This window comes from Urocitellus parryii, chromosome 2 (assembly GCF_045843805.1).
Source record: "Urocitellus parryii isolate mUroPar1 chromosome 2, mUroPar1.hap1, whole genome shotgun sequence".
Classification (NCBI taxonomy): Eukaryota; Metazoa; Chordata; class Mammalia; order Rodentia; family Sciuridae; genus Urocitellus; species Urocitellus parryii.
In genome coordinates, this window is record NC_135532.1 from 100,224,035 (window position 1) to 100,246,595 (window position 22,561).

The 22,561-nt window shown below is 38.6% G+C and overlaps 1 long non-coding RNA gene across 1 annotated transcript; it reads right to left on the minus strand.

Moving 5' to 3' along the window:
- Positions 1 to 280: 280 nt before the first annotated feature.
- On the minus strand, positions 281 to 22,513 carry LOC113179427 (uncharacterized). The gene is made up of 3 exons (XR_003300341.2): positions 22,431 to 22,513; positions 2,322 to 2,711; positions 281 to 509 (listed from the first exon to the last, which is right to left on the minus strand). It is a non-coding gene; the product is annotated as an uncharacterized LOC113179427 (long non-coding RNA).
- Between the last annotated feature and the right edge of the window lie 48 nt (positions 22,514 to 22,561).

Sequence of the window (22,561 nt, forward strand, 5' to 3'; positions counted from 1 at the left end):
GAATTGCAAATCACCCAGAATCCCAACTTACTAAATTATAATCATAAACCTTTTTAGGTAGGAATGTCCTCGTGTTCAATCTTGAAGACGCCCCTCCCAGAGTCAAGGTACACGGAACAAAGTATTTGTCATCCAACAGCTACAAGCAAACAAAGAAAGAGAGCAAAGGGAACAGGTGGGAATTTCCATTAGGTTAGGGAAATGTCCTGCCTTGCCCCAGGACATTCCTTGCTTGTGTATCCATTCACACAACAAATATAAATTGTGTACCTACCATGTGCTCAGCAAGTCTGTCAGGTCAAACTTCAAAAGAATTCTGACTCCAGTACTTTTTGTCATCTACACAGTAACTAACTCAAGCAAGATCTTTAGAGGGATGGAACAGGCTTCAAACCAGTCACCCTGTTTCCAGTCCTGACTCCCCACTGTGCATTCTGCAGCCAGATCCTTCTGAAATGCAAGTCAGACTAGGATGTGCCTCTGCTCCAAATCCTCCATTGACTTCCTACCTGTTAGGGGGAAAAAAAAAATCCATCTGTGGCTACAACATCTCTCTGGCCTCACCCAGTCTCTCTCTGACCTCCTTCCCACCATACCCACCATACTTACTCCTCCAGAGGTTTTTGACCTATTGCTGGGACACTTCAAGCATGCTTTTGTCTCATGCATTTTAATCATTTATTCCCATATACCTGCACATCTCCCTGTGTTTAATGTTTAAATGCCTATGCTTAACTGTCATCTATCTCAGAATCTTCCATAACCACCCAAGACAGCATTCTTCCATCACTTCCTGTCATTTCTGATGTACTTTTCTCTAACCATCTGGCAAGTTTTCTTTTTTCCCATAGCGGAATTTAAGCTCCATGAAATTTTACCTGGTTTTATTCGTTGCTATATCCCCATCACCTACAACACCACCTGGTGTTGTAAATAAAATATTTTGTTGTATATAAAAAATAGTATGCATATTTGTTGAATATAGTGTGAATACATATAGGTTATATAGTAATTGTCACTAAAAGGGAATATTCTTTGGTGTCTCAGGACTTTTACTTTTAACTTTTCAGGATTCTCACTCTCCCTTTGCTTTCTGATTGACTAGATGAGGTGGGTAAGAGAAACAGAGGGTTCAAGGAAAAGACAAGATTTTTAGCATAAACAAATGAAGAATAGAATTCCTTTTATTGAACTATAAACATCCATAGAAGGGAAGATTTCGGTGTTAGGGACTGAAAATCAACATTTCATTTTTGGACACACTTAAGATACCTAGTGTCCATCCAGGTGGAGATGTTGAATGGGCAGTTGGAAATAAGGACCTGTAGTTCAGAGGAGAGGTGCTGGCAGGGCATATAAGATCGGTAGCGTATAGAAGGTGTTTAATGTCATGGGACTGCACGTGATTCCTGGGGGCGAGTGTAGCAGAACAAAATTCTAAAGATTAAACCCTGAGAATTTCATACGATAAGAAAACACCAAAGAAAGATACCTTAAAGGGAGCTGAGAAAAGAGGGAGTAGTTGAAGGAGGCCAGGAATCTAAGAAGAATATTTTAAATATGAGAAACACTGTATTTGGTGCCATGGAAATCATCCAGTAAAAAAGGAAAAATCAATGGTGCAGGAGAGGACAAATGCAGGAATAAAGTTCTAGAATAGGAAAGGGGGCCACTGGATGCAGGACAGAGGTAGTGAGGCTGACATTAGATAGAAGCACAATTTGCCCATCTCAGCAAGAGGAAAGACAGAGACTGTGAACACTAAGGCCAGGAGAGAGGTGTATGTGCTGGTAAGAGTCTTTTTTTGGTTGCTTTTATTTTGCTCAATGAGATGCTAGATGGGAAGTCTTGGTGGGATAGGACAATTATAAGAAATTAGGTGTTCAGAGGAACATTTCAGGTAGAAATGAGAAAGTGAGATGTTTGAAGAGTGACGTAGGGAGTTTGGGTGGGGGGGGCAATACAATTATTGAAACATCAGGGTTGAGGTCATGGCCATAGGAGTGGTGATTAAGGTGATCATGGAGACAAAACTACACTAGTGACTGACCAGGGATGGGATTAGAGGGCCTTTTCTGATGCAACCTGAACTGACACAGGTATAATATGAGCTACTGTTTCCTGACATGCCTCCTGCATGTCAGACAGTCTGTGTAATTCTCTCCTTTACTCCTTACAACTCTACAGCAATCCCCTAGAAATTGGGGTTGTTTTATCCTCCAATTATTTTATCTGCATCATAGATAACAAAATGTACAACTCACAAAGTTTCAGTAACTAACACAGAATGACAGCAATATGGATGCGGGATTCAAACTCACATCTTCTGGGCTCTTTACTTGGGTCTGCAGTTCTCTCTTCAAATGCATCACCTGTACGCTTTAATCCCTGTCCACCAATTATAATTGAGTTCCGTCAGGAAGTCATAAGCCTCATTTCTCCATGTTTGAACCCAAGGCAGAAGTTTGATCCTGAAACTGGATGTTTCAGTCTGCCACGAGTATAAGCCTCATTTTCCTCTTCTAGCTAGTGTCCCCTTTGGGCATACTGTGGCAAGTCTAATAGCCTTAGTCTGTTTGCTTCAGGGGGTGACCTTACTGGCCTGCCCCAGCAGGTATCTTTGTCTTGCTATAGCAGGAAACCCTTGGGAAATCTTGCAGTCTCCGCCAGGGTACTTCTTGGCCATTACCATGCAGTAAATCTTTTTCCATCTGGAAAAAAAAAAAAGAAAGACCTTATACCCTGTCACTGGTATTCCCAGAATGCTCTGCCTAGGGCTTTCTAACCTCAGGAGATAAATTACATAAGTGATAAGAGAAGAAAGGAGACATGAAAGTTTTTTAAAAATCATATTTCTTGCTATAGTCAGGAGAATTTGCATGATTTCTGCTTTGTAATGGTTGACTAGTGAGTAGAGGAATCCGACCTCTCAGTGCCCCAAATGAGAAAAAAGAACAGTTGCAACTGGATGTCATCACTGATCATCATCAAGAACAGAGCTTTCCAATACAATAGAACTTTCTACAATATAGGATATATATATATATATATATATATATATATATATATATATATATTTACCTACATACATACCTGTATACTCTATACCTATGCCTTCTAACTCAGAGTAGCCATTAGTCACACATAAATATTGAACACCTAAAATGTACCTAACACAATTGAGAAATTGGATTTTCAGTTTTATTTAATTTCAAGTCACATGCAGCCAGTGGCTTCTACATTGGACTGCACAGAAAGATTATAAAACGGGAGGCTGAGCCCCCTTGCCCCTGGGAGCACAGTGACCAAGTGTGTCCACAGAACCTTGCCATGAAGATGCTTACCTGTCAGCCCCTACCAAGAAAGGAGGTCTCCACTGCTCATTCTTTTTCAAACAAAAGGCAGAAACCTCGCGCAATCATATTTTATTATTACAGCCAATGATTATATACTCTAGAAAGCTAAGCCAACATGTATTTCTTATCTCGCAGTTTCTGTAGGTCAGAAGTCTGAGCATAGTGTGGTTCAACTGGGTTCTCTGCTTGGAGTCTCAGGAGGCCCAATTCAAGGTGTTGGTGGGGCTGTGCTCCTTTCTGGAGGCTCTGGGAAAGAATCCACTTCCAAGTTCACCCAGGTTGTTGGCAGAATCAGTTCCTTGCTATTATAGGCCTCTCTTTGGTCTTTACATGTGGCCCCTTTATCTCAGATCCAACCACAGTGCCTCACATCCTTCTTGTACTTGGAATTTCTCTCATGTCCTCAGCTGGGAGAAAGGTCTGCTTTAAGGGCTTCTGTAATTACATTGGACCCACTCAGAGAATCCATTTTAAGGTCAATTGATTAATAACCTTAATTACATTTGCAAATTCTGTCTTGCCAATTAACATAATGTAAACCACAGGAATATCACCAGGGGGCAAAAGTCCTGAGACCAAAATTCTACCTACCATAGCAAAGATGGGAGAAACTAGTTAGGATACAGTTGGTAATTACCTCATGTTTTCTTGAGTACAAAGTAAAGTGCACTGTTGAAATGAGTGACGTAAAAAACTCTGTTGGCTCTTCTTTGTCCCAAGTCATGGGTCTTACTTAATCATTGCAAGAAACTGGCAAACTGGTGGCCATCCTTGGATTTCCATTAAAAATGCCCAAATGTCTCAGGTTATACTCCTCGGAAGGTCTCAATCTTCTCCACACCTTCCAGAAAAGAGCTGTTACACCACCTTGGAGATCCTTTCCCAACACAAGAGAACTAGTAACTCTTTCTGGTTTAGCCAATGCTGAGTTAGATATTAAGTCCTGATAAGGGCAACCTGGCCTGAAGGCTGTTAATTAATGAACAAACCTTGCGTGTAAACTAAACTACTCGGCTTCAGCTAGCAAATTCCAAAAAGAAAATGAAGTGTATGGAAAAATACTTCCTTCTAATTAGGTGGAAAAAAAAAAAAAACTCTTTGAGTATTCAGGTACTAAACAAAGAGAGATTTTGTGTCTGTCCTCCACCGAGTGGGAAGGGAGGAAGATATCTTCGAGCCAGGAGTTCAAAGAAAGAGCCGAGGAAAGACTTGCTGTTACTTGAAAGAGCATGAACAAAGAACAAGCCGATGCATTTTCCACAATTTCCAAGCATAAGCATACAAGTGATCTGGAAAGTTTTCATGACTGGAGTCAACTCAGGGGCCCACATTGGGAAACATATAGGACCCAACCACTGGGTTCAGAAAGTCAATATTCTATTCCAGGACTGCCCCCTAACTATCTACATAATTCCATCTACTTCCTCTGCCCACTATATTAGGAACCATTTAAAATGTACCTGCAGATTAAGCCCCATGGAACACCCCAGAAACCAGCTGTTTTTCACAGGAGGCAATGAAAACAGGTAAGGAAAATCTTCTACCCAATTGACTGTAGAATTTGCTTTAGGAAAGAAACTACCCCTATTTAGGAAAATGTCTTGGAAAGTTAGGTGGAAGAGGAGGGCAAGCGCTGGGACTGGGGAAGCAGCTAAATTTCATTGCTTAAAAAAAAAAAAAGGGGGGAAATTTGGGGGTGTGGCTCAGAGGTAGAGTATTGCTAGCATGTGCAGGGACCCGAGTTTGATTCCCCAGCATGACCAAAGAGTGGGGGATGAAGTGGAGAAAGTGAAGTAAAGAGGAAGCAGATGAGGAAGAGAAGAAGCAAGGAGAAAGTTAGGCATCATGGTGGGAGTGTGGAGTCTGGAAGTTGGCAGAAATGACTAAGAGGGTCTTTATTCACCAACTAGGACTGATCTGTAGATCCCACCAGCAAAGCTCTACAATATACTACTGCTGTGAGTGCTTGAGGAGGAAACCAAGCAGAAGAAGCTAGTTTCCACAATTAGGTCCTCAGGAGATAGAGAACTCAGCCAAAGTCAGGAATCAGAGCAGGGGTGACTAGGAAAACAGGCAGTTTTGCATAAATCTGAGAGAGCTTTGTATTTCCATCCTCCCACCCCCACCCCATGGGTCTCAAGCCAATCTTAGCATTCTCTATGAGGCAGGGTGAGCCTAGCTGAGTTCTGAGTTACATAAAGATTAGATCAGTCACTCGCTGATTCAGCACTTGCATTGTCTTAGTTCTTTTCCTGAATTGATTTAACACAGTTTCCACAAAACTTGAGTTTATAGTGGTTTGGTTTTTCCCCCGCCCTCTTGGACCAAGTTCTTGGCTTTATATCTAAATCCTCAGTGGTTGGCCTCCTGCCTTGTATTGGGTTGGGTGAGGTAGGGTCACCCTGGCAATGGGAAGAGGTGCCAGGAAGACCCACTGCCTTCATGTTGAAGACTTTAGGGAGCAGCTTTGTTTTATGGTCACCCAGTCAAACTGGTTTAGTTAGTGAGGATAGGATCTGAATTCTTATCTCTCCCAACCCTGAGGAATTTATAGCCAGAGGCCCAATGCTTCCACAGGACACCAAGGGATGAGGACATGTCATGAACATAAAGAAATGTTTGGATAATTCATCAGAAGCCGTGCATAGATGCACTGTACAGATGCACTGCTGGGAACATATATAATTCTCTTTCTTTTAATTCAGGTCTAAAAATTCCACCCTTCTTACCTGAGGCCGGCTCATGCTGAAACATAAAATAATCTTGCAGCCACACTGCTGGGCAGAGGCCTCTGATTGCTGACCTGACCATGGGCAGCACCTAGCCTAAGATACCACTTGGCACCCCCTCTATATGGGCTAAGAAATCCCTTTTGCTAGAGGTCCAGACAGATTCTACATCCTAGGGTTATTTAGGGAAAAGGGCATATTTACTCTTCTGGCTCCACATTATCATATCCAAAATCTTATTCTTCTACTCTTTCTTGTGGCTATTGTTGGCCAAAGTTATTGGTAGCCCCCACCTCCCTCTACTTCACCAGCCTTTCCTGTGGCTGCACTCTGAATGTGATCATAAACCCAGAACTATTTCAACTCTGCCAACTTGAAAACTCTAATATTTCACTAAAACCATCACCAGTTCATTTGCCAGTTCTTGATTTTAAAGAAAACAAAAACAACTGTTCTTTGACCTCATTGGGAGTGCTAATCTATGGGTCCTTCTATTTGATCCTAATCCATCTCCCATCTGCCTTCATTGTCTCAACTACTTAGACCCTATGTGTCACCCACTAAGTTCCATTTTACTACATTTATTGGTCCATTCAAAGATGGAAATAGCTGAGAATATGCAAGTTTATCTACAAATGAAACACTAAAAATGATTGACTATGTTCTTTATTAAAAATAGTAATAAACCCGGGCGGGCAGTGGTGCATACCTGTAATCCCAGTGACTCAGGAGGCTGAGGCTAAAGGATCTCAAGTTCAAGGCCAACCTCAGCAACTTAGCCAAGTCCTAAGCAATTTAGCAAGGTCCAAAGCAACTTAGTGAGACCCTGTCTTAAAATAAAATATAAAAAAGGATAGCTCAGTGGTAAAAGCACTCCTGAGTTCAATCCCCAGTCACCAAAATATAAATAAATAAATACTAATAAAATAACATTATTAATAATGTTGACATTATCTAGATAATCTTAAGACTTTATACCAGGCTCTGGTAATATTTAATAACTAATAAGTCTGAACAAAACCCCATGAGATGCCTATAGGTAAATTCAGCTTCAATTGGCTATAGCCAAAATCACCTCTCATTTAAATTTTGAGCAGTATTGGGCCAGTGGAATTTAGAAGGTCCTATCCAGGAACAATTCAAAACTTCAATATCCAACAAATGTTTCTCCTTTCAACAATGTCCTCATGCCTTGTCTTTTTGAAGAATCATCATAGTGTCTTCCAAGATTGTCTCCTTTTCAACTTAACTATGCAGTCACCCTTTATCACTTTTCTTCTTTTATCATAATGTAGAAACACATATTAATGTCAAACTATTAAAATGTCCCTTATATCCAATATTCTCGCCAAAATGTACCTTCAAATACTAACCTTCCAATCAACTCTGCAGGAAGCTATGGCCATGAATACCTAGCCTTGCTCTTCAGATGGTGGTTACCGTTTCCTCTTCCTTCCCCACCATGAGCCATGGTTCAGAGTTGAGATCCAGAATCTTGCAAGAAGATAACTATCAGGATTTGTATTCAGCAAGGGTTAAGAAAATGGTTGCTAAGAGACTGTAAAAAGGAATAGGAATGTAGGGCAAAAAATTTCCAGAGATAGGGGAAATGATGAGTCCTGAAGGGGATCAATAATAGAAGACAAAAATCTGAGCCTAATGCAGTATATTCAGCCCAGTTTCAGGCTAGGGATTGAGGGGCCACAGAAAGCAACTACTCAAAGGGGTAAAGAGAGTGAGGGAGCACTGGGTAGAAGAGGTACACTGAGGCACAAGGAGAATGGGTGCCTTGGGCCCAGCCTCAGGAAATGGGGCTGCCGTTTTCAAGGTGTGAAGCAGGCCTCACTACTGGGTGGGGACAAGGCTTTTCACCCTTACATACATAACACCTGGGATGTTAGCAACCTGGGCACTAGAAAGCTTGAGGGGGATTTGCTACTCCCTGTTGACGCTACCTCCACCTGCAGCCTTAAAAGCAGGTCCAACTAATTTGAGGATCTGAAACTATTGATCTGCCAGTCTCTCCTTGAAAGGGGTGGCATTCCTCAGGACAGGAATAATGGTACATTGGGGTAAAGGCTAGGAGTACTCGATTCATTCATCAGTCATTTACTGAAAACCTTTGTGCTAAATGCAGAGGTGGGTGCTGAGGAAACAAAGATATATATGAGCAGGATAAAAATATTAACATATGCATATTAACAGCCTTCTCCTCCCCTTATATCAATACTCTCAGACTTTTCAAGGAGGCTTATCTGTGTACTCTGGAGCTCTGTTGTGATGATCAATAAAATGAGTGAAAAAGAATTTTGAAAGAAGTCAACAGAGACCATATAATAAAGAACTGACCAGAGTTGAGAAGACAGTGGGGACCAGAGATCAGGAGGAGATAGGAAGATGAGGAAAGGAGAGAAGAAAAAGAGAAAAAGTGAATGAGGCCAGAGTAGGGTGACAGAAAATTGGAATAGGTGGTTTAACAAATGGACTTTGCAGACAGATCGGTGGGAAAGGCTATAACAGTACTAACTGCGTGTGTGTGTGTGTGTGTGTGTGTGTGTGTGTGTGTGTGTGTGTACATTGTGGTCCTGCCGGTCCTCTCGTGGAGACTTTGTGAACTTCTCTGCAGTGGATTATTGCATTATTTTTGGAAACAATGACAAAACTGACCACAAGGTGGCCCATTGTTTGGGGGATTACAAAGTAAGACATGATCCCTATGCTCCAGGTGCCCCAAATCACATAGGGCAAACAGACATTTAACATTAAATAAAAACATAAAATATTGCAATTGCTACATCAGATGTCTGTTTAGGAGGTGGCAAATGAAGGAGAGGTCACTGAGTTTACATGTAATTCACAGAACAGCCAGTGTTCTCCACTCAGTGAGACTAGTTTACAATGGGGGTTTTCTGGCTCCCAAACTAATTACCAACAGCAATCTATACCTCAGCCCTACAGAGGAAGAGACAGAAAATCCAAATTCCCTCCTTGAACTTATCAAAATTTTCCCACCTCTAATTCCAATGTGGGTGTTAGGCAGCAGCCCACCTGGCTATTCCAGCCTCCTTTTCCTTTTGGACTGAGTTTCCCATGCAGGGCTTATCTGCTTTTTTACCCCAACATCACCCAAACAAAGGAAAATGTGTGTAGACTGAGGGTGTCAGTATAAGAGAACTCTGTACCAAATCGTGTAGGCATGGAAAGGGAAACGGTGAATGCTAAATGAAGCCTGAAATTATATAAGTGAAACACAAAGTCGGCCCCAGAGCGTCTGCAAGATTATAGCTGAGGTTTGCATTGAGATTGCTACCCCCAGGCAAAGGGAGGACCTAGAGTTTCCAAGCAAGGCTGAAGCAATCACTTTCCTGGTCTGTGCCAGCCAAGTGACTCACTCCCAAACCTGTTTAATATGAAACAGCATTAGGAGACTGGATATAGCCTCAGGGAGATCAGCTGCTAACCAGCTCAGATTATAGCTGCAATCCCTCAAATGCAGCCACTTACAACAATTCTCCACATGTCTTCGGAAGCACACAGCACAGTGTACAGGAAAGGGACTGTCCTTGAAGTTTAAAGACCAAAGTCCTGGTTCCCAGGCTACAGTACTTTGTCGTGTGACTTGGGCCAGCTTCCTCTACAAAATGAGGCTGACACCCTGTCCATTAAATGGGACAGCACCTTTCCTGCCTACCTTCTGGGTAGCTTTGAGGATCAAGTGAGAAATATGGGAATTGAGAGAGGAAAATGGTCGAGAGCTATATGCCAGGTATTATATGACACACAGGTGTCATAAATCTCCTTGTACACTCTCATTGGTACTAGAGGGAATTTCTTTAAATAGCAGGAATGAGAAATCAGCACAACAAGGCTTTTATTTCATACTTAAATATCAACAACATTAAAGCACCAATTTAGCTGTTTACTGTGGACTTTTGTCATCCCAGGCAGTAGGTTGGAATGTTTTAAAAGGAAGATTAGAGCTCCCTCTTCAGTGTTATCTGGGGCTATCAATGAGACCATTTCTGTTATTTTCCAGTAAGTACTATAAAGGGCTCCCTGTTTGAGAAGTATATACAACTATTTCTCCCATCTGTAATTACATGGGCAAGAAAATGAACAAAAAGATCTTTTCTTTTCTGTTTTCTTTCTTTCTTTCTTTCTTTTTCTTCTTTTAGGTACTGGCCTCAAGTACAAAATTTAGTGAAACACACACACACACACCTCCAAGACCAAGATAAGTAATCTTTTAATGCAATATTTTTTAAAAAATGCCAAAAACACTCATGATGAGCAAAATATCAAAATTTTAAATAAAAATTAGTGACAGTGCCATACTAAGACACACTGATGCCTGGGGCAAAGGGGAAAATCAGTAATATTGATCCTGTCTTTATTTAAAACATTGGTGTCCTGTTCATTGTGGATTTTTGCATTAATTTTGATATATCCAAAGTAGCGATTTTAATCCTTCTTAGTGGCAAGGGAAATTATTGCTTTCCTTGGTAGCATTAGCCTCTTGGATTTGGTTAAGTGCTTTCCATGCGGTGTGGGAGACAAGCATGGCTCCCCACAGTCAAAGGCCAACTTTGCTTCCTCTGCAGTGTCTCCTTTGGGTGGGCGCGTATTCAATGAAGGTCACCTTCTTGGCTTCCAAATGAAAACTCTTGAGTCCCACAGCTTTTCTGTTCGCTATTAAATAAGGGAAAAGTCTCACAGTCGTTTTAAAGCAGTCTCCGTTCAGCAATTAGAAGGCAAAATCCTTTCGAAATCATCCAACTTTGCAACTTCACTTAGTGATGATTCTCCCCTGAGCCAGCTCCCAGGCCTGGAAGCCTCAAGTAGGAAATGGAGGTAAGGCCTTCTGCTCTCTGTGTCCCCCACCCCACCTCCTTCTGTTCAACTCACTACCCACTGTTTTGTTCTCTACCAAAATGGAAGATGGCTGGCAGGGCGGAAGGGAAAGGGACAGACGTTTTCTTACCCGGCCTAGTAGCTTCACTTCACAGGAGGATAGCTAACAGGGTCACTTCTCTGTGGACGTATTCATTGGCTTATCAGAGCTTCCCTACAGGAACTCTCCCCTCAGATGCTTGTCCCATCTGAGCGGTGGGTATGTATCTGCTTATCATTTAATTAACTATACTTTTCTAGATGCTATATATATTCTAAACGTTCCTAATTTAAAAAAAAAATTGGGAGAAATAAAGTGGAAGAATTTCAACTCCACATAAAAACAACCTTTGTCCCCTCCTCTCTCTCTCTTAACTACCAACCATTTCTCCTCTCCTGGCCTTTGTTTTTATCTCCTCCCTACACCTATAAAGATAAATGTTTGTCTAGATTGAGATATACTTCCTTGCCCAGTCACATGCTGGTTTATTTCTTACACCTTCTCAATAAGCAGAGCAGTCCTCTTCTGGTTTCTAATTTCTTTGAGAATAAATGGCCCTGGCCAGAGTCCAGTCCACTCCCAGGCCCCTGGGACTTTGTCAAGGAAACTAGAACATCTCTGCCCTTGACCTCTAGGGTAGAAATCCACAAGAGTCCCACAATAAGCAAAGCACTATGAAGCCAGCAGCATTGCTAAAGGCAGAAAATACAGCTCGTTCTCACCACCAAGAGTTCCACCGTTCTGCCTGTTTCCAGGCATGGAAATGAAGGGAGAAGAATGTTACAGAAGCTCAATAGTTGTCCCCATTTGAATAAAATAATCACCTTCATTGTTTAGCTTCATAGTACCAATAATATATTGCTTATATACTTGAATGTTTCTCTTTCACAGCAAAGTCTTCAATTTCAGCATTAAATTGGGGTTTCCATGTTGCCTTCTAGGATCCATGGAAGTTGGAACTAGAAAACAGATGTTCTCATCTTCCAAATGATCTGCCTGGATTCAGAGTGTTTGAAACAAACACTTTTCCGACATGACAAGCTTCAGGATCTTAAGGAGGAGAGGACAACTAGCAAGGAATAGGTCTTGCAAATAAACCAACAAACACAGAGGGAAATGGGTGCAGAGTCCAAGCCCTTTGTAACTAGGGCAGGTTTTCATGGAAATGACTGGGCCTGGGAAGGCAAAGCATTAAGGGGGAAGGAAGAGAAGCACAGAGGGCTCAGGAGGAGAGATCAAGGTCTGTACCCACCCCTGCCCCTCAACCCCCAGTCTCCTAAAGCCTGCACCTGGGAAAATGGTAGTGGGTGAAACTAATCAAAAATTAAAATATGAAACGAATGCAGGATCTCAGAGAACAGAAATGAGATTCCATTAAGCCAAGAACTCAGATGAAAAAATAAAATTGCATCTTTATTTTTACTAACCTGGTAACTGAAAAAAATCTAGCATTTCCTCCATTTATTAATGTGAGCAATAAACCACAGCCATGTGAGTAGTATTGATGATTGTCACCAATAGAATTCACACTTGCAATGAATTTTATGGTGTTGCAAATGTCTTGAAATATTTTTGTTCATTACTTTGAAATTATGGTAGTAATTAAATATATCACTAGATCTTGATTAATCTGTTAATAAAGAAACATAAAGACACTACACATTTGTTTTAATATTTTGATAACTATTTCAATAATTGGTTTCCTTTGTGATCCAATTCATTTTAGAAAATAGATTTTAGAACATTACTTTAAAAAGGGATCCACAAACTTCACCAGACTGTCAAAGAGGTGTGTGGGAGGTGAGGTTATGTGCCTGTAATCCCAGCAGCCTAGGAAGCTGAAGCAGGAGGATCATGAATTCAAAACTAGCCTCAGCAACTTATCGAGGCCCTCAGAAATTTAGTGAGACCTTGTCTCTAAATGAAATACAAAAAAGGGCTGGAGATGTGTCTCGGTAGTTAAGTGTCCCTGGGTTCAATCCCTGGTACCAAAAAAAAAAAGAAAGAAAAAAACTCCGTTAGGAAATTGTGGATTGGTTGGGAGTGTAGGGGTGCAGACTCTCATCAACCCAAATCCCAAAATATCATAAAAGAGATTTAGAGAAAGAGGCAAAAATATAACTTTAGGTATGCCTAGAGACTATGCAATCACTAGGTAATAAAGTGAGTTAAATTCCAGCTGAAAGGATTGAAGATTTTCTAACTGTATAAGAAGAGACCTAGTTTGTCAAAGGATTCAGAAGGAATAATTCTGGAAGGTGAATCTGGATCCAGTATTCAATCCCTTAACCTCCAGCAGATTATCTACATCTGTAAATATATAGTACTTTGACAACTTCTCCAAGTAATTGATGTTAATTCAGATGCGTATGTGTCCTTTCAACCCATGGAAGGAACTCAGAAATAAAAATAATAGAAACCTTTAGCTGGGTGTGGTGGTACATGCCTATAATCCCAGAGACTCAGGAAGCTGAGGCAGAAGGATCCCACATTTGAGGCCAGACTGGGCAACTTAGGGAGACCTTATCTGGAAATTTTTTTAAAAGTAAAGAGATCTTGAGTTCAATCCCCAGTACCAAAAAAAAAAAAAAAAAAAAGAAAGAAAGAAAGAAATTTTTGTAACCAACTTTTATTTAACCAAATTATTAAATTAACTAATAATCTTCATTCCTTCTGTAAAACCTATCAACTGGCCCCAGTAAGTACAATGACTGAGTACTTACAGTCACTGGACTTCTCTAGTACATGGGCACTTTTCAAAACTCAATAATTAAAAACAAAACTCCCCCAATATTAACACCTACTAGGTAGCTATCCCTCTGATCATACCAGACACGACTTAAAACAGTGTTATATGAGCAGAGGGATCCAAATAGATCAATGGAACAGAATAAAGAACCCAGAAATAGAGCCATACAAATGTGCCCAACTGGTTTTTTAAAACAGAGTTGATTTTTTTTAGAATAGATTTTGATTTATAGAAAAATTAAGGGGTAGGGGATGTAGCTCAGTGGAAGAATGTTTGTGTGGCATGTGTGCGGACCTAGGTTTGATACCCATCACTATGTTAAAAAAAAAAAGAAAAGAAAAATTAAACAGATACTAGAGTTCCCACATACTTTGCACCCAGTTTATTATCAACATCTTACATTAATATCGTACATTTGTTATAATTAAAGACCTAATACTGAAATATAATTATTAACTAATGTACATAGTGTATTTCTTCAGTTGTTCTGTCTCTTTAGGCTGGTGTTGGTTCCTTACTTAGAATTTCCTTGGTTTGGGGGCATTTTTGAGTTTACTTGTCTTTGTTTTGTTTTTATTCACCTTGACAACTTTCAGGAGTATCAATCATAATTTTGTAGGATTCCCCATTGCACACATTTATTTGTCTATTGTTTTTCTCATGAGGAGACCTGGGTGATGCGTTATTGGGAGGAAGATGACAGCCGAAAGGTACCATTTTTTTTTTAAGGGAGAGTGGGGGGGGGAGAGAGAGAGAGAGAATTTTTAATATTTATTTTTTAGTTTTTGGCGGACACAACATCTTTGTTTGTATGTGGTGCTGAGGATCGAACCCTGACCACACGCATGCCAGGCGAGCGTGCTACTGCTTGAGCCACATTCCCAGCCCCAGTAAGGTACCATTTTTATCTCATCAAATCAAGAGTGCATACTATCAACATAATTTCTGACTGTAGGTGTTGACTCTGATCACCAGGCAGAGGTAGTGTTTGTCATTTCTCGCCATTGAAAAGCTGCTTCTCTGCCATTTCCAGACTTTTCTCTCTGGAAGAAAGTCAGTATGGGCAGCCCACACCTATGGATGGGGAGTTATCTCCCTCATTAAAGGAGAGGTATCTGTGTAAATTATTTGTAATTCTTCTGCATGACAGATTTATCTATCTTCTGTCATATACTCATATAGTTAGTATTCAGTTCTTTCTTTTTTCTTTTCTTTTTTTCTGGACAGGGTCTCACCATTTTTCCCAACTGGCCTTTAACTCCTGGGCTCAAGCAATCCTATTGCTCCATCTTCCAGATAGCTGGAACTATAGGTGTGTACCACCATACCTGTAAATTCAATCTTTTTGTCTCATCTTGGATTCATTGGTATTGAGCAAAATGCCAAAAAACAGAAAACAAATTTTTTTAAAAAAAATTTAAGCTTAGAATAGACAATAGAAGAAATTAGTTCTGGTCATCTATAGCACTACAGGGTAACAATTGTTTACAACAATCTATGATACATTTCAAAATAAGAAGAGTACAAAAGTTCTCCATGTGTAGAAATAATAATTGTTTGAAGATGAAAGCACTTATATCCATGATATGGTCATTGCACATTGTAAACATTTATTGAGTTATCACACTGTACCCCTTAAAGATGTACAAATATTATGTCAATCAATCAACAAATAAAATTTGGGGGCCAAAGGAGTATCTCAGGGGCAGAGTGCTTGCTTTGCGTGCATGGGGCCCTGAGTTCTCCAGCAATGAAAAAAAAAATCCATCTACATGCATGCTGCTTTCCAGTGGGTTAAAGTTTTTGCTCCATTTTAACATATTCCAAACTGGACATTGTAGAGAACATACCATGAGAATGGTTTATACTACAAAGATATCTTGTGATTCTAATGAACAGATTCACTCTGAAAGAAAAGGTATGTATGGCAAATGAACGTACATTTATATGTCCTTACCCTTTTAAAAATGTTAAACTATGTATGAAGTATTATTTATGATTCTCCACTTTAGCTGAGTTTTTCTGTAAGACAAACTTAAGCAGACACTGAGCAAGAGTGAAGAAGTGACTCAAACCTTAAATTCAATACTTTTTATGTTGAGTTCAAAAATAAGTTATTTTTTAATCCTCTTGGCAATTTGGGTAGGTTTTCTTTGACAGATGGGATACTTGAAATGTTGGATTCAGACTTGTGATTTTAACTTGAAATGTTTAAATGAACTTAATTGATGATAGATTGGCAATTTAAATTTGAGATGTGTAAAATCTGAGATGGATTGATTATGTTTATAGACTGTGTTTGAATTTTTCAGAGATTCTGAGGTACTAAATCTATAACTTTTGAGTTGTTAGGTTTGTAAATAGAGTTTATGCACTTAGGAATATAGGTTTATTAGATTTGTAAGCTTGCTTGTGGAATATTTGAAGTGATTTTGAGGATAAGAAACACTACATTTGTAGTGACAGTTTGAAACTTTAAGAGTTTCATCAAATTAATATATAAATGTTTATAGAATTTATCATATTGACATCTAATTTTAAATTTGACTATATATATCATTACAAGATTTAAATTTAAGCTTAATTTATACATTTGATACATTTAAAAATAAGAAGAGTACAAAAGTTCTCCATTTTATTAGCTTAAAAGCCTAATAAAAGTAGATAGCTTAAATAAATTTGACATTAATTAAACAAAAATAGTTCTAAATGTTTTTGTTTAATTTAAATAAAACATTTTAAAAAATGATTAAATAATGGTAGGTCAAATTCTCTCAATCCAGGTTTTTTTTTTAAATATATTTTTTTTAATTTTTAGTTTTTCGGCAGACACAACATCTTTGTTTGTATGTGGTGCTGAGGATCGAACCTGGGCCGCACGCATGCCAGGCGATGCTCTACCGCTTGAGCCACATCCCCAGCCCCTCAATCCAGGTTTTCACACATACAAAAATCTTGACTTTCAAAGACAATCTAGCACTTTAAATAGAGAGTTGCGTATAACTACTGTTAGATATATATAACCAGTAGGAATGAAAACTTATATCTATACAAAGAAAGGACATGAATCTTCAGAGCAGGCTTATTTGTAATAGCCCCAAACTGGAAGCAACCTAAATGTTCATTAGCAGGAGAATGTATACACAAATTGCAGTACAGCCACCCGGTAGAATGTTATTTTGGTGCTGGGCCACAAAGAGAGATGGTAATGACCTGAACTGAAGCTGCAATAATAGAGCCAGAGAAGAGGGAACACATTTAGAGACAATTTTAAAGAAAAGTCAGCAAAACTTGGAGATTTATTGCATAATAGAGACGAGGGAACAGGAAGAATGAAGAATTTCTGGCTTAAATACTGAATGGAAAACAGTATGAAGGTTCCTCAAAAAACTAAAAATAGAACTACCATATGATCCAGTAATCCCACTACTGGGTATGTATCCAAAGGAAATGAAATCAGTATGTTGGAGAGACATCTTTGCTCCCATGTGGATCACAGTACTATTCACAATAGTGGAGAAACTATTTGTTAGGAACAAATCTAAGCGTCTATCAACTGATAAGTGGATAGAGAAAATATAATATGTGAAATGTACATGCACATACACCCATTCAGTCATAAAAAGAGTGAAATACTGTCATTTATGACAACATGGATAGAATCAAAAGACATTATGTTAAGTAAAATAAGCCAGAAATGGAAAGACGAATCCCACATAATCTCACTCAGTATGTGGAATCTAAAAAGTTGATATCCTGTATCAGAAGTCTAATGATGGTTAACAGAGCCTGGGAAGGGTGGGGGCAAGAGAGATGGGGAAAAGTTTGTCAATGGGTGCTAAGTTACAGTTAGATAGGAGAAATAAAATAGGATGACTATAGATAATGATAAAATACTGTGTATTTCAAAGAAATTGGAAGAAGCTGCGTGTGGTAGTGCATGCCTGTAATCCCAGTTACTCAGAAGGCAGAGGCAGGAGGATTGCAAGTTCAAGGAAAGCCTCAGCAACTTAGTGAGGCCCTAAGCAGTTTAGTAAGGTCCTGTCTCAAAATAAAAACTAAAAAAGACTAGAGATGTGTTCAGTGCCCGTGGGTTTAATCACCTAGTACCAAAATGAAGAAAGAAAGAAATAAAAGAAGAGGGAAGGAAATTTTTAAACATATTTACCACAAAGAAATAATAAAACCAGTTATGGTGACAGGAATCTGTAATCAGAAGCTGAGCAGGAAGATTATAAATTCAAGGCCAGCCTTGGCAACTTAGAAAAACCCTGACTCAAAAATTAAAAAAGGTTGGGGATATAGCTCAGTGGTAGAGTGCCTCTGGATTCAATCCCCAACACTGAAAAAAAAAATGATAAATGTTTGAGGAGTTAGATGTACTTACCATGATTTGAACATTACAAAATGTATACATATATCAAAACATCACATGGTATTCCAAGAATATGTACAATTTTTATGTGTCAATAAAAAAATAATGAAAAATGAGAATTTCTGGCTTAAGTGTCATGGTAAATATTGGGAACTTCACCTAAGATGAGAAAAGAACATTGAAAGAGAAGCAGGTTTGGGAGTTAGGAGAAGGAGAAGATGATATACTAAATTCTAGACATGTTATTGGATTGTAATACAATTCCATTGTGGTCTGAGAGTATATTTAGCACAACTTGAATTCTTTTAAATTTAAGATTTGTTTCATATCATCAAATCTGATCTATCTGGGTAAATGTTCCATGGGCACCTGAAAAGTATGTCGATTCTTTTATTAAATGGAGCATCTTACAAGCATCAATTAGGTGAAGTTACTTGATAGTGTTAATCAAATATTCCATATTTTTGCATATTTTCCATCTACTGTTACTAGAAGCATGCTATTGAAATCTATAGCTATAATCATGAATTTATTTATTCTTGATCCTAGTTTTGTTACATGTATTTTAAAACTCTATTGTTAAGGGCATATACGTTTAAGATTGTATCTTCTTGGTTAACAGACACCTTTATCATTATGACATAGGCTTCTTTACATTTATTTTATTTTATTTATTTATTTTTATATGGTGCTGAGGATCCAACCCAGGCCCTGCCACATGCTAGGCGAGCGCTCTATCACTGAACCACAATCCCAGTCCAGCTAATTTACATTTGATAATATTCCTTAGTATAAAATCTACTTTAGTTTGGACTACATCTTTTTTTAGAATAGTAAATCTCTTTCTATCCTTTTACTTTTAACCTAACTTTGTCTATGAATTTAAAGTACATTTCTTTTTCTTTTTTAGTTGTAGATGGACACAATATCTTTATTTATTTGTTTATTTATTTATTTATTTTTATAAGGTGTTGAGGATCAAATCCAGTGCTTCACCTGTGCTAGGCAAGCACTCTATCACTGAGCCCCTTAAAGTGAATTTCTTGTCAGCAGCATATTGTTATGTTTTAGATTTTTTTACCTAATCTTTGTTGTTTAATCATATAGTTTTAGTCCATTTATATTTAATATGATCATTGATGTGTTTTATTTTAAGTCTATCATCTGCTGGTCTGGAAACTATACTTGTTTTATATCTCTCTGATACTCTTTTCATTTTCTGAAAGTGTATTGAGCTTCTTAGATCTCTAAGTGCAATCAGCCCTCCATATCTGCAATTTTTGCAAGTATGGATTCAACTAGATGCTGATTTAAAATATTCAGAAAAAGAGTTTCATCTACACTGATAAATACAGATTTTTTTCTTGTCATTATTCCCTAAGCAATGCAGTAAGACAACTATTTGCATAGTATGTATATTTTATTAGTATTATAAATAATCTAGACATTAAAGTATACAAAAAGATGTTTGAAGGTAATATGAAATACTACCCCAATTTTACATAAGAGACTTGAGCATCTGTGGATCTTGATACCAGGAAGAGTGGGATTGTTGAAACAATCTTTGGCAGATAGCAAGGAATGACTGCATATGGTTTCACAAAATTTGGAAACCTTCAGCTATTATTTCTTCAAATATGTTTTGATCCCACACCTCTACATTTATTCATATATTAGGTGACTTCTAGTTGTTCTACATCTCACTTATATTCTTTTTCTTTTTTATCTCTTTTTTTCTCTGAATGTGTGAATTTTAGATAATTTCTATTGATATAGCTTAAAGTTCACTAATCTTTTCTTTAGCAATGTCTAGTTTGCCATTAATTCAATTTCATTTTTGTTTTTGTTTTTGCTTATTGTGATGCTGGGGATTGAACCCAGGGGCTTATGCAAGATACTCAACTATTGAGCTACATCCTCAGAACCTTAATGTATTTTTCATATTATAGACTTCATCTGTAGAAGTATGATTTAGGTCTTTTGTTCTATATTTTCTTCTCTTGGGAACTTTTTTAATATTTTGGGATATAGATATATGTCTTCATATCCTTGTTTACTAATTGTAATATTCATGACAATTCTGGGTTTGTTTCTGATAGGTTGATTTTTCTCTTCCTTATGGGTGGTACTTTCCTAAGTCTGATCAAAACTCTAGTTCTATCAGCTTATGGGAAAATACAGGGGTAGAGCCCATGTTAAACAACAATATAGGTCGGTAATCAGCAAAATGCAAAATATGGGAAACTCCACAGGACAAAGTATCCATTTCTTTTACATATGAAACAAAATGAAAGAAACAAAGGTTTAAGAGACTTAAGGAAAATGCAATGTAAGGACCTTGTTTGGGTCCTGAGTTGAAGAAATAAATTCTATAAAACGTGGGAAAATTTGAACACTGCGTAGACCTTAAGAAATTATTTATCTTAAAAGATTTTTAATGATGCCCTTGCTTTTTAAAAGAGACTTCATCATTTAAAGATGCATATGAAAATATTTATGAGTGAAATAACATGCTAGTTGTGATTTGTTTCAAAATACTCCAGGGAAGAAAGGTGGTGAGGATACAGATGGAACAAACTGTCCATGGGATGATAATTGTTGAAGCAGAGTAATAGGTGCATAGTAATTCATTATAAATTATTATTTTCACTTTTGCAATTGATATTAAATATTTTTCATGAATATTTGATAGTTTTTTTCCATTTTAAATGTTTTTTAATTAAAAATATTCAGATGTTCTTTTTGCTGAGAAAATGGACCCTACTATCTCTCTCCCTGCCCCAATACAATTAATTGTGCTCAGGACTATTCTCCCTCCATCATAATAAATTAAACACTTATTTATTTTCAATCTCCCTTACTTGGCCATAAGCCCCTTGAGAGCAAAGATGTTGTCTCATTTGTTTCATATTCTTTGTATTCTTACAACCAACTACAGAGCCTGAGTGCTCAATAAATGGTGATAAATTGGCAACCCTCTAGCCCCAAATCACCAAGGCACTCATGAAGAGGCTGACTCCACTGTATTAAATCAAATTTCAAGGCAGGATTTGTGTCCTTTGTACATTCAAGTTATATTGTGTATAAATGCATGGCAAAGGAGCCAAAGGAGTCCTAATGTAAAAACTCGGGCAATAAAACTGTCAAGACAAAACCAAGAATCCAGGTTGGCAGGGTCAGCAGTGTTGGAATTGTTTTATGGTTCACTGTGTACCGAGTACCTCCCTTTCTTACCCACATGAAGTCAACCTTGACCTTTGCGAAATCTTTCTGTCCTGCCCTACCTTTCTCACAGGATTGCTTTAAGTCTCAAGTAAGATATCATAAGCATGTGAAAGGGCTTTTAAAGTGGAAAAGCAGTATAAAGTTGAAAATATAATTTGTTTTTCTTTCCAAGGCATCTTACAGACAGTATCATTTTAGCTACTGGGAAAATAGACTTTGGGTGCAATTTTTCAGCAGGTAAAGCATGTTCTGGGCGATTTTATATACATTTTCCTTTCCTGGCAATCAACATACACACACACAACACATACACACACACACACACACTACACCTTGTGTGTGCCTGCTGTTTTGGGTGCAGGAGACAGAGAGTGAGGAATAGCAGTATATCTGGGACCTATCCTCACAGCCCATCTAATTCTTGGCTACTTTTAAGTCTTTACATACCTCCCAATCCTCCCCCTAGGATTATCTCCATCCTTATCATGCTATTCAGTCTCCTGATTGACTTATTGCTATTTGTATGCTTATATACTTATTATATTCTTAATTAAGAACTTCACAAAAACACACTTGATTCGGGGTTCCTAATTCTGGGGAAATTTCTATTTTACAAATGTATTGTGGGAAAGGGCACAACTGTGGGCCAGTCAGCTTTCAGTTTTTGGGCAATTTTGCAAAGCCCTCGCAGGCTGAATCCTCCTGGTTATTGATGAGGTTTTTTTATTTGAAGCCAGACCACCTTATGAGGTGTGAAAATTGGAAAGTGGTTATGAGTGTCAGAATATTTAGCTGTGCATTTGGTTTTCTGTAGCTTTCTGTATTGGGGTTACATTTAACAACAATTATTTTTAAATTTCTTTCAAAATTCATATAACTTCTTGGGCTGAGCAGAATGTGGCGCAGGTGCTGGCCAACGCGAGGTCAGGATTGTCTGGTCAGCGGTGAGGGCCGCCCTCAAAGGGGCCCAGTGGCCTCTGAAGAGGGTAAAACAACTAAAGACTATAACAACAACCAGAATAAAAATGACGATGACAATAGTAATAGTAACACATTCGAGCAAGAGCCTCGTACCGGTCAAATAATAGTAACGCTTTAGACTCACACTTCTCTGCCAGGCCGCCATACAAGGGTGTGCGTGGTCTGCAGCCGCGGCGGCCCTCGCAGCTCCCTTTCTGCCCCCACCAGCCTGGAGGGGCGGACCCTGAGGGGCGAGGCGGGGCCTGGAGGGCGGGG